The 13,044-nt window shown below is 54.9% G+C and overlaps 2 non-coding genes across 2 annotated transcripts; one reads left to right on the top strand and one right to left on the bottom strand.

Moving 5' to 3' along the window:
• The first annotated feature begins 4,264 nt into the window (after positions 1–4,264).
• LOC129501579 (U1 spliceosomal RNA) lies at positions 4,265–4,428 on the top strand. The gene has a single exon (XR_008662768.1). It is a non-coding gene; the product is annotated as a U1 spliceosomal RNA (small nuclear RNA).
• Positions 4,429–8,923: 4,495 nt separating this feature from the next.
• On the bottom strand, positions 8,924–9,087 carry LOC129501581 (U1 spliceosomal RNA). Its single transcript, XR_008662770.1, has one exon. It is a non-coding gene; the product is annotated as a U1 spliceosomal RNA (small nuclear RNA).
• Between the last annotated feature and the right edge of the window lie 3,957 nt (positions 9,088–13,044).

Here is a 13,044-nt window from a genome sequence, read left to right as displayed (position 1 = left end):
AATACAGATTGGAATTCCTACAGGTAAAACTACAATTTAGAGCTCTCAGAGAATATGGGCACAAAAGGTGGAAAAAGTTGAGTGCACTCACCACGCGTGAAACCCTCCGGATGGGGTCCTGGAGTACTCTTGGATCCCAGAGGAGCCCCCAAATGTTGTGCCCAAGATTACGTATCCGAGAAACCACCAAGGAACTGACACCAATGCAAACACACAAGAGTTTATTTATAAGCTCCAGCTTGAATCCAAGTATACCCGACACAGCGGAGCAGGGACTTGGACCCCGAGCTGGGTTTCAGCTTATTTTTTTTTTTTTTTAAGATTTTATTCATTTTTTCATGGGAGACACACAGAGAGAGAGAGGCAGAGACACAAGCAGGGGGAGAAGCAGGCTCCATGCAGGGAGCCCGATGTGGGACTCTATCCCAGGACTCCAGGATCACGCCCTGAGGTTTCAGCTTAGGTTTATAGGCTGGTCTAGGGGACCTCCGGAAGGGGTGGGGGGGAGGAATTTCTCAAGTTCTGTTTACATTCTGATATGGGGCTTTCTAGGGCGTTAAGCTGTAAGCTGTTTTCTTTCTGTAACTGAATAATGTAAACTTCAGCTCTTATTCACAGGAGCCTGGGATGGCTGTACTTGTGCTAACACTGAACTTAAAGTGGAATGGCCTTAATTTTCTCGGCCTCCACAGGATGACAGTCACTAACTTGAAAGACAGAGACACCAAGTGGGAGCTCACGTTGCCCTGTGGTTATCTGAGCGTCCCAGCAGGTCCTCCTACATCCCTGTGCTGCCAGGGCTGGCGCTCATGGATGCTGTGATTAGTAATCCATGGAGAACTCAGATATTGCTTCTGGAAAATTCATTTGATGTCCATACCATTTAGGAAAGCAATGACTTATGATGTCATAAAAATCTCAGCTCTGCTCAGGATCCAGTCACAGATCAGTGTGGGGAAAAGCCCTAAAGCCCATTCTTGCATGTCACCCTTTGGGAGATGTTGAAAAGTAGTTCCGTGCCGTAAGAGAACTTGTTGCAACAAACATTTACGTATGAGAGGATGATTCTCTAATATCTCCCTCTTTGTTTTTTTTTAATATTTTATTTATTTATTCATATTCATAGAGACACAGCTAGAGAGAGAGGCAGAGACACAGGCAGAGGGAGAAGCAGGCACCATGCAGGGAGGGTCTCCAGGATCACGCCCTGGGCTGCAGGCGGCGCTAAACCGCTGCACCACCGGGGCTGCCCATATTTCCCTCTTTGTAAGTTATGTCCTACCCCTCCCTGTGAAAGTAACAGAGCCCATTCTTAAAAATTAAAAAAATCTTTGTGTGATCACCAATGGTTCCCACTCTGCAAAAGTCACATAAGAACCTTGCTGAGCCTGGGGCAGGGAACAGACTGGGAATCTCACAGGAAAGAATGGCAAGAAAAAAGATGGCAGGGGATGAGGAAAACAAAGGCAAAAGAAATGTAGATAAGATGAAATTACCTTAGAATCCACAGCCCATTGATACATACCTGAGAGAGGCAGTGCAGAATCTTCCTCTAGGAACTCCCAAATGCCTTAATAGCAATGCTTTGCTAGAAGCAAAAGGCAACCCTAGCTAAATAACAGCCCGACCTCCAGGATTGGGGAAGTCTCCTTTAACACCTAAAAATCCCTAGGGAAACATCCTTTATCTCTAAACTGGCCTCCCCACCCCTCCCTCGAGAAAGTATAGAATCAATGACTCCTCACAATCCGAGGGCAAGGGACCTACCCTCGGGTCCGGCCCAGAGCTTTAATAAAACCAGCTTTTTGCACTGAAAAAGCTTCATCAATTCTTTCTTGAACTTTTGCTCCTTGCCCATGTCACATCAGCTGGTACCTAAAGTTAACGGGTAAACACTTCAAACTAGCACTGACCTGTTGACCTCAGTCCACCTGCAGAATTTGTACAGAATTCATCACCACATTCCGAAGATCTCATTACCCTTGAAGTCAATGAGCCAGACGCTTTCATTGGTTCTCTGTTGATGTGTTACCGAGTCGGCATAAACACAGCAGCTTAAAACAACACACAATTTTTATCTTATAGATCTGAGGGTGCAAAGTCCCAACACAGATCAACTGGACTGAATTCAAGATGTCAACATGGTCATCTTCCCTCCTGGAGGCTCTGGGAGACAGTGAAACTGAAACCTTACTAAGATGCAGTCCCGAGGTTTTGATGGGGGGGGGGGGAGCTCCTGCACCCCCCTGAGCTCCTAGGGCACTGCAGCCCCAAGGGGAACAGACGGATCTGACCTTAGACGGGCTTGACATTTCACATGGTTAGCCCTCTACTGACCCAGCCACAGTAAGAAACGCCAGCCTTGTTTCCCCAGGGAGGTGTCAGCCCACTTCCAATTCACAGTTCACCCCTGTGACTTTTAGAACAGCCTTCCAGACTGAGCCCTTTCATCCAGAAAGAAGAGCTTCCCTCCAATTTGTTCTCAGGACTTGCCTGAGATCAGGCCACAACTTGTTTGTCCCAGATTGCCTTTCCCTTAAGATTCCCACGGATCCCAGTTTTGCTGGTAAAATACCTGGCGGTCTCTCTTTTTTAGGTTTCCAGACAGTGTGTCCCTTTGCCTGCTGCAGCTTTGAGAGCCCCCCGCCCCCATCCTCGGCCCCAGCAACAGCAGGCAGAGTCCTCCTCACACAGCATCCCCCGACCTCCTATTTGGCCTGTTCCTGTTGAAGGGCCCCTGTCATTCCAGGCAGGGTCATCTCCCCATCTCAGGGTGCTTACCACCATCAGCACCTCTGCAGGGGCCCTCGCGCTGTGTGATGGAGCACCACGTTCCCAGGTTCCCGGCATCAGCGTGGGGACCTCCTAGGCAGGGGGCATTATCGTGCCCACCACCACCCTATTCACTCAGGTGACTAGTGGACGCCCCCTACCCCCCAATCCTTCGTGACTTCAACAATTCGGTAAAAGTAAAACACACCTCAAGGCGCAATCGGAACAAGGCAGATCAGGCCCCTCGGGCGCTCCACGGATGACCATAAGATTGCCCAAGTACTAGTCTCTTCGGAGGCGCGGCTTTGCCCCGTTTCCCAGACCTGGCTTTTTCCCTGGAAGGCTGATTTGATCGCAGAAGTCGCATCCAAGGGGACGCGCCCAGCGGTGGAGGGAGGGAGGGAGGGAGGGAGGGAGGGAGGGAAGGCGGCGGCAGAAGGCGCGCCTGGGACCCCACTCCCCCCTGCTCTGAACTGTGAGTCTGGTCCCAGGGAGCAGAAGGGCTGGTGCCCTCGGCCCTGCCCTTGCCTCTCAAGCAGGGGGACCCTTGTGCGCCTCCCCGGGCGGCCACGAGGGGGCGCACTCCCTCCCCGGATCCCGCCTGGGGAACCGGCAGGCACCTGGGTGTTTTCAGCCTGGGGGACCTGGGGGGCAGGTGTCCGTCAGCCCGAGGGCCCGGAGGTTCCTGACGTTGGCCCCACCCCGGGGGTGTCCCTGCCGGGAGCGGTGGGGGTGGGTGGGCAGCTGGCCGGAGGCTGAGGTCCTCAGGTGCAGGCATCGCAGTCTGTCTCCTCCACACCAGGTTCTGGACAGAGGGAGGGAGAGGGAGAGGGAGAGAGGGAGAGAGAGGAGAGAGGGAGAGAGAGAGAATGTGTCTGCGGCGGCGCTTCCCTGGCTGGGGGAAAGTCCTTCCTCACGGTCCTCTCAGGCTGCGCAGGCTTGTCTGTGCTGAGGGCTGGGTGCGTGCGTGCGTGTGCGTGTGCGCGTGCGCGTGCGCGTGCGTGTGCGGAGGGGTCCTGAGGCCGAGCTGAGGGAGAAGTCGGAGGAACGGTAACAAAATCAGGCTGGAGGGAAGGAAACGGGGGAGACTGGGAAGGTGAGGAAGAAAGCCACGGCAGGGAGGGGGCGGAGGGGAGGAGCTGGGGGAGGAGCAGCTGGAGCAGGAGCAGGAGCAGGAGCGGCAGCGGGAGCCTCTGCTGCGATCCCAGGAGGGACCCAGGCGGGGGGGCGAGGCCGTGACGTCACGAGGGGCGTGTCGGATGCAAACGAGGCCCCGGCGGGCTGCGGCCCCCGGCGCTGGACTCCCCCCGGGCGGTGGCGGCGGCGGCGGCGGCGGCAGCGCCCTCGCTCGCGCTGTGTTCCGCAGAGTTGTGCGGGGGCTGAGGATGCTCGGGCCGGAGTGGGTGCGGAGGGTTTTGGGGTGTCGGCCGGGTGAGCGTGTGTGTAAGGTGGAAGGCGCGCGGGGCTGCTGCGGGGCGGGGCGGCGCGGGGCATACTTACCTGGCGGCGGAGACACCATGATCCTGCAGGTGGTTCTCCCGGGGCGAGGCTCGGCCACTGCACGCGGGCCGCGCTGACCTCTGCGGCTTCCCCCAACGCGGGAAACTCGGCTGCGCAATTTGTGGGCGTGGGGGCCTGCGCTCGCGCTCGCCCCCGGCGGCGGGGTCTAAGGGAAGATGACGCTACTTTTGTCACGGGATTTTTGATTTTTCATGAGTGGGAAGCGGCTGCTGAGCAAAGAACCTGATAGGGGCTCCGGACTCGTTTGTTGTGTTCTTCTTGGGTTCTCGCACGGGTGGCCCCTGGGTACACGCAAACCCATATCTGCTTCTCCGGTGGTTTAGTTAAGCTCTGGTTTCCTTTTTTTTTTTTTTTTTTTTTTTTAATATTTTGTTCGTGAGTGGTCAGCAGAGAATGGAGGCAGACACACAGGTGGAGGAAGGAAGCTCCATGCAGGGACCCCGAAGTGGGACTCGATCACGGGTCTCCCGGGTCACGCCCTGGGCTGAAGGCGGCGCTAAACCGCTGACCCACCCCCCGGGCTGCCCCTTGACCGGCGTTTAGAGGCACGTCTGTCCACTCGCAAAGGATCCCCCCCACACACACACTTTTAGATAAAATTTACATATCGTCAACACTTGTTCAGTACCACCTGTTGTTCAGATGCTTTTTTCACTCACCCACGTTCCCTTCAGCGGCTCTCAAGACCCTCCCCGCTGCCCCCTCCAGCCCCCAGCCACTTGGGCTGCTTTGTGTCTCTACACATTGTTCTTGGCTGGATATTTTATGTTAACCGCGTAAGACAGTACGCAGTCCTTGGTGACTGGCTTCTGAACTTAGCATGCTTTGAGGTTATTCCGTGCTGGAGCTTAGTCAGATTTCTCTGCTTTTTCTTATTGCTTATTAGAATTCCATGTGACTCCTAGGCCACACTTTGGCCATTCTCCACTTGACAGACCTTTGTGCTGTTTGCCAGGTTTTTTCCTAATGTCAGGAATGCTGCCCTGGACATTTCTGTAGGACTCTTGAGTGGAAGTATGTTTTTACTCCTCTCAGCTAGGTTTCTAGCCGTGGGATTGCTGGATCCTATGGGAAGCTTTTGCTTAACTTTTAAGGAACCCTCAAAGTGGTTTCCAACGTGGCTCTTGTACGTTATGTTCTCAGCAATAGAGGAGGCTCCCAGGCTCCACATCCTCAGCAACACTCGGTGGTGTCTTTTGAACATAATCTCACTAGCTGGTGTAAAATGGTTCCTGGTCTTAGCTGCATTTCCAATTTACCAACATTTAGTATAACACCCAGTGCTCATCCCATCAAGTGCCCTCCTTAGTGCCCGTCACCCAGTTACCCCATCCCCCCACCCACCTCCCTTTCCACAACCCCTTGTTTCCCAGAGTTAGGAGTCTCTCATGGTTCCTCTTCCTCTGATGGCACAGCTGGAGTCCAGGATCACTGCCAGTGCCTTCCACCTCGGCCGCTGGCAGTTCCTCTGGACTCCACAAGGTGGCAGATGACTTAGGGAGGAAATCTCCAGGTGGCACAAGGAGACCAGGGGGCAGCAAGCAAAGATGGGGGGGACCAGCTCTCTGGAGATTCTGGGAGGAAGTGAGGGCTGCAGGACACACGAAAGCAGTTGGCAGGATCTGGATGGATCTTAAGTAGGCTTGGTCCCTGGGTAGGCTCTACCCATCAACCTTTAGGTTAACCTTTGAGGCTTCCTCCTGCACTAGCTTGAGGCTCCCACCCCATTTCCCCTTCCCATCAGCAGACAGAAGAGTGCCTGTGGCACCATTAACCTTCTCCTCTAACTAGGGGAGTTTGGGATGGGTTTTGGGGGACTCTACCCCTTTCTGGCCACCTCTCTTGGGGCAACTACTTGGGGATGAGCCATCCCCGCAGGGACCTAGAAGGGGCCCCGTGTCCTTCAAATTGGAGCTGGGCTCGCAAAGAAGAAGGGCTCCCGCTGATCTGTATTTCCCTGGCCAAGGCTGAGCATCCTGCTCCAGGACTGAGGGGCTGAGATGACCTAAAACAGAGAACCTCCTAAGGTGGCCTGTGGTGGTGGTGAGGAGAGAGGTAGGGCAAAGAATTCTACACTCTGTCAAAACATCTTCGAGTGAAGATTTTTAAAAATAGTTAAGAGGGTAGATCTCATATTATCTACTTGGTGGTATAGTTAATAACTGCATGGTGGCAGAGGGTAGCTACACCTCTAGAGACCATAACACAATTTATGGAGTTCTCCAGTCACTGTGTTGTAGATGTGAAATTGATGTTACATTTGTATCAACTAGAAATCGATTTTAAAAACCTAAAGGTGAGGGGAAACATTTGAAGAGGCAGCAATGAAAGTATACTTGATTGTGGAACAACATGAGTTAGAATTGATGTGAACAACGTGGGTTCAATTTGAAGTGAACATACGTCCACTTCTACATATAATTTTTTTGAATAAATACAGTATAGTACTGTAAATGTATTTTCTCTTAGGATTTTCTCAATGACATTTACTATCACTGAATCAAATGAATAAACAACATGCAAAATATAAGTTAATCAACTTTTTTTTTTTTTTTACATGTAAGGCTTCAGTAGGCAATGAGCAGATAAGTCTTTGTGGAGTCAAAGTAATACACAGATTTTAATTGTGGGCATCTGTACCCCTAACCTCCAGGATTTTCAAGGGTCCGTTGGTATCTGTATTTGCAGAGATGACATGCTCCTATAGTGAGAAAAAAATACCAAATACTGACATGGCCCAACTCCATAACCTAATTCTACAGAGTGTCAGGATACAGGACAGACCACATTGCTAGTGTTTCTACACACTAGCAATGAACAATCAGAAAAGGAAATTACGAAAACCATTCCATTTACAATAGCGTCCACCAGAATAAAGTATCTAGGAATAACTGATTCAAGGAGAACAAAATCTGTACACTGAAAATGACACAACGTTGCCGCAAGAGATTCAAGACCTAAAGAAGTGGAAAGACATGCTGCATTCCCGGATGGGAAGGAAGCAAGGTGTATGCGGTTAAGATGGCAATACCGCGGCCCGCAGATTCCCATAGGATTGCTATCAAGCATTTTCCTTCTGCCTTCTCGAATCGCATTCAGCCCTTGCTATACAATTCCTTTCAGACTTTGTGGTTCTCATCTCTTAACGTGAGATCGGATCTTTTTTCACATTTTCCATATATCTGCTGAATATTTTGAACCAAAGGAATGAATGCACTTGTAACAAACAAACACTTTCTAGTCCCGCTCTGGTGGTTCTCACATATGTGTCAGCTTTGGGTTGTTTTCAGAGGATTGATCCTGAAAGGGGGTCGTATCCTGCAAGAGTGCCAGGCCCTGGTCCTATGATTATCCTCAGAGGTGCTGTCGTCGTGTCTCAGGGAGGACCCTGTTGCACGCCACGCAGGCCCCTCCACAGCTCTTCCATGGTTCCTTTCCGCAGTTCTATCCTCCCCGGATGCTGTCCTGGGGTCTCTCGGCTCAGAGTCCTAAACTCCAAGATGTCCACAGGGCTCCTCTTCCAACGCCACCCCTGCTGGCTTGGATAAGATCTGGAGGCAGTACCTTGGAGCAGCTGTAGGGCTCAGGTCACCTGTGTCTCCGTATCTCCAGGAGTACTGTCCTCTTTGCCTGACCCGGTATTTTGGAAATAAATCTGCATTTCGTGCATCTTGTGTGCTTCTGTCCTGTTTTGTTTTGTTTTTTCAGGCAAGAGAGTGAACAAGTCCCTGTAAGTCCTTTTTGGTGTGGCTCCTATGTTAACTTCAAATTTGGAAAACCTCTATGTCGACCCTGAATAGAGAGAGACACCTTGCAGAGTAAAGAGCCCCAGCTCCTGTGAACGCATAAAGCCAGAAACCGCTTAAAACCCTTAAAGCTTGGATTTAGGAAGCAAGGCTCACACAGCTGTAAGGGCAGTTTTTGCTTCAGACCCAGAGGGTGGAGAGGGCGAAACGCGCCTTGCTTAAGGGTTAACCTGCTGTTTGTGAAATTTCTGTGGTGTCAACCCAGTGAATTCTTTGCGAATGGACACAGGTGCGTCTTTAAGAGCCCTAACGGGGCGCCTGGCTGGCCCGTCTCCATCAGGTGAGCGGAGACTAAACAATCTTACAAACGTAAAGCTGCCGAGCTCGACCGTCTCCATTCCCCCAAGGGCCCTCCGGAGGAAGGCTCTGCGGGTAGGGCAGGAAGGGCCTATCCTCATGAGGGGTAGAGCCTGGAGCTTGGGTGAGGTCCCGCAGGGGGCCAGGAGGAAGCGGGGAGGAGAAAGAGAAACAGACTCAGACGCAGACGTGTGTCCTGCAAAGCTGCGGGGTCTGAAGCACCTTTGCCAGACAGCGGGACTGCAAGCCCCGTAGGGAGACGCAGGCAGAGGTGCGGAGAGCTCTGGGGCGCTGCGCTCCCCGCTCTAGGAAGGAGCCCAGGGGAAGCGGGGAAAGCCGAGCTCCGCCTCCAGGCTCGCAGGTAGGAGCAGCCGAGACTTTCCATAGATAAGGAACAAGCACAGCTCACCACCTGGCGAGGCCTCAGAGCAAGAACATCTTCGCCACCGGCAACCTGTCGCCACAGAAAAACGACAGCAGAGGAGAGCAGAGGACCTCGGTCTTCCCTTAGACCCCGCCGCCGGGGGCGAGCGCGAGCGCGAGCGCAGGCCCCCACGCCCACAAATTGCGCAGCCGAGTTTCCCGCGTTGGGGGAAGCCGCAGGGGTCAGCGCGGCCCGCGTGCAGTGGCCGAGCCTCGCCCCGGGAGAACCACCTGCAGGATCATGGTGTCTCCGCCGCCAGGTAAGTATGCCCCGCGCCGCCCCGCCCCGCAGCAGCCCCGCGCGCCTTCCACCTTACACACACGCTCACCCGGCCGACACCCCAAAACCCTCCGCACCCACTCCGGCCCGAGCATCCTCAGCCCCCGCACAACTCTGCGGAACACAGCGCGAGCGAGGGCGCTGCCGCCGCCGCCGCCGCCGCCACCGCCCGGGGGGAGTCCAGCGCCGGGGGCCGCAGCCCGCCGGGGCCTCGTTTGCATCCGACACGCCCCTCGTGACGTCACGGCCTCGCCCCCCGCCTGGGTCCCTCCTGGGATCGCAGCAGAGGCTCCCGCTGCCGCTCCTGCTCCTGCTCCTGCTCCAGCTGCTCCTCCCCCAGCTCCTCCCCTCCGCCCCCTCCCTGCCGTGGCTTTCTTCCTCACCTTCCCAGTCTCCCCCGTTTCCTTCCCTCCAGCCTGATTTTGTTACCGTTCCTCCGACTTCTCCCTCAGCTCGGCCTCAGGACCCCTCCGCACGCGCACGCGCACGCGCACGCGCACGCGCACGCGCACGCGCACGCGCACGCGCACGCGCACGCGCACACGCACGCACGCACCCAGCCCTCAGCACAGACAAGCCTGCGCAGCCTGAGAGGACCGTGAGGAAGGACTTTCCCCCAGCCAGGGAAGCGCCGCCGCAGACACATTCTCTCTCTCTCCCTCTCTCCTCTCTCTCTCTCTCTCTCAAGTAAATAAAAATCTTAAAAAAAAGAATGTGCCAAATTGTTCTTCAAGATGTACTAAAGTACATTCCTACAATACATATTATCAAACTTTTTTTTTGAAATCTTTGTCATTTTAATAAGGGAAAACAAGGATTTGCCCTTTTTCGTTATAAGAAAGCTTCAAGGGCAGCCCGGGGGGCTCAGCGGTTTAGCGCCGCCTTCAGCCCAGGGCCTGATCCTGGAGACCCGGGATCGAATCCCATGTCGGGCTCCCGGTGCATGGAGCCTGCTTCTCCCTCTGCCTGTGTCTCTGCCTCTCTCTCTCTCTGTGTGTGTCTGTCATGAATAAATAAATAAAATCTTTTTTTAAAAAAAAAAAAGCCTCCTGGACCTCCTGGCTCTGAGGGCCCCACTCTCTGGAGCCCCACCGACCCCCACAGCTGTAAAACTGTTGAGCACTCACCTCACACACACCTGCCTTAATGCAATTCCATTCTCCTAGGAACAGGGGAAATGTGGGGACACACAGCCTCTGCACCCAGCTTCCTTCACTGATGTAAAGATGCCATCATGCAGATCGGGCCAGAAATGACCTCAAGGGCAGCCGTAGCTCCTTGCTCAGAATTTGCCAGTGTTATCTGGGCAAATAAACACAGGGCCGAGGTTAATACAACATGCTTTCTGACTCCTCCAGCCAAAAAAGAGACTTTAGTTACCTCACAGGGAATGCTTCTGCCAGAGATTGATTTGTCTCCCTTGGATTAGGGCACCACTTTTTTCCAGGACCCTCGAACCAAATAGCCAGGGTTTGGGGAGGTGGAGATTGAGCTGGGGAGGGGTACAGAGGACACCAGGTCTTTTAAAAAGCTTCCTCAGCTGCCCTGCAGCAGGAGAGAAGATGGACTTCATCGGTGGGGAACAGGGCTGGCTGGGAGGGGGCTGTTTGGAATAATAGGGGGCGCTGGGCACATGGGAAGGAGACGCTGAGCCAGCCCATGTCACTGTTTGCCCAGGGCTGCTCCTGTCAGCACAGGCCCCAGAAAATCTGAGTGAAATCCCGATTGGAGCAGCTGGGACAGCCGGGGCTGACTTCCCCAGGCCCCTCCAGGTGCCTGCTGCACTCCTCCTGTTACACCAGCTGTGGCGCCCCCCTGCTGGCCCCTGCAGCCTGCTCCTCCCCCCCAAGCTCTCTGGAGGCCCTTAGTCTGGTTGGCCTTCCTGGTAGGACAACGCATGCCTTTCCTAAGATCTCTGGAGTGGCGTCTGTCGTCACGGGAAAAAGCCCCTACTCACCGGAGGTCTTGAGCTAAGTCTCTGGGCCTGTGTCCTATCCACACGGAGTTCACTGTGGGGTCTTGGTGCTGAAACTGCCTCCATCAGCCTTAGCAACCAGGACCTTCCATATCACCCAGTGCTGGGGCCGGGCCGGCCTCCACTCAGGAGTCATTTGGCCACAACGCGGGAGTGATGGTGAAGAGATTCAACAACGGGGTATCAGGTTGCCGGCCAGTTGAAGGGACGCCGCCGGGACCCCTGCACAGAGGCTCATTATCAGCCCTGGTCCAACTGCAGGCGCTCAGGATGCCGGGCTCGGGGCTCGCTGCCCCCACTGCACAGAGAGCGGCTCCTGGCCCCACCCCCACGTCTCCTCCACCACCTTTGGTCTCGAGCCCTCGCGCTCCCCTCTATGTAAGGTCCACATGGAAGGGAAAGATTTTCAGTTGCCCTGTCCCACGGTCACCCTAGGTCGGCTCCGGCCATTTCTTTGTTTGCCCAGGTAAGCTGGCAGGTAAAGACTTTCCCTGTGTAGGCCGAAGATTGCCCTGGCTGACTAGGAGCAGGAAAGAGGATGAAGGAGTCACTGGACAGGGCGCTAGGCCGCGTGACACCCGGGCCCAGCAAGGCCGCATCACCTGGGGGGAAACAAGGGCTGTGAGGAATGGCCGGGCCCCCGCTGCCACTGCTGAGCCGGGCGCACGGAATGACGCTGCGCTGGAAGCGGGGTGCAGAGGAGATGCCACAAACCAAGAGCAATACCGAGGAAACAGCACCTCTGTGGGGCGCCAGCTGGATTGTAAAATCTTGACGCTTTTGACCTGGGGGTTACGTGGACAGCCCCGGGACAGGGGGTGCCAGGAAGTCGTCCCAGCCGTCACATGCCACCCGGGCTAGGAGGCTCTTGGGCGACGCTCAAAGAACTTGAGCTCCCAGAACGTGCCCTGCCTACCTCCGAAGTAGTGGCGTGTCCGGGGAGTTTTGGGGAAAGAGGCCGAGACACTGAATACTGAGCTCAAAGTTTCACCCAATGTTTATCAGTCCCTCCTGTTTTCCCGGGATCGGCGAGCGGCCTCAGGGGAGTCCTTCTCAGCGCCAGGGGTTCAATGACAGGCGGAAGGAGGACCTGCTGCCCACGCGCAGACGGATGGAGACACTCGTGTTCACCAGGTGCCTCGGGCACTTGCCACGAACCCCGTCTTCGTCCCTTTAACCCTCCCTGGGGCTCTGAGGCACCCCATCCTTCTTACTGAGGAGGAAACACAGGCTCAGGAGAAGTAAACATTCCTTGAAGGCCTCCCCCTTCCGGGTCTGCTGCAGCCAGGTCGGAACACACCTGTTCTCCGAGGCACTGCAGACGCGCTGCAGCCCCCCCCCCTCCCCCCCCGCGCGGGGCTTCCACGGACCCTTTGCTCAGTCACAGCACAGAGGCCACAGTGGCGGTTCACAGCCGCCAGTCTCCATCAGCTGCCCCAGGCCAGCCTTCTCAGTCCAGACGGGAGTCTCAAAAACAGGTGCCATTCGGGAGGCCCAAGCTAGGGAGGGATCACCCCCTACTAGTGGGGGGAAACCGTTTCCTTAACAGGTGAGGCCCTTAGGCTCAGGGAGTGCGATTCTGTCACGTTTCAGGAAAATCATCCTACGAAGAGTCGAGGAGTCGAGGAATATACTGTCCCACCCGTACTGAGCTGGCTTTGGGAAATAGGCAACTGTTCCCATGCTTGACCCCTGAACGCACTTCCTCTCCCTCAGGAATCCTTCCAAACATCAGATACCACCTCTGGACTCAACCGAATTCACACACACCCCACCACACCCAGCGGCCTCTGTGTGCCGTCCCTCCCACCGAATGGGGACCGCTGTGCCAAAGGTCTGGGTTTTAGCCCTCCTCTTGGGCAAATCACCCACCCCGGTCCCTGGCACGTAGTGCTGTGCGTGTTGGCTGGCATGTTTATTAATGTGCGTGTATATACCAGATGGAAGGGATCTGACATACCGAGTTGACT

The sequence above is a fragment of the Nyctereutes procyonoides genome, unplaced genomic scaffold (genome assembly GCF_905146905.1).
Source record: "Nyctereutes procyonoides isolate TBG_1078 unplaced genomic scaffold, NYPRO_anot_genome, whole genome shotgun sequence".
NCBI classification, from domain to species: Eukaryota; Metazoa; Chordata; class Mammalia; order Carnivora; family Canidae; genus Nyctereutes; species Nyctereutes procyonoides.
The sequence above is the reverse complement of the archived record's forward strand: the minus strand, read 5'-3'. Positions and strand labels throughout refer to the sequence as shown.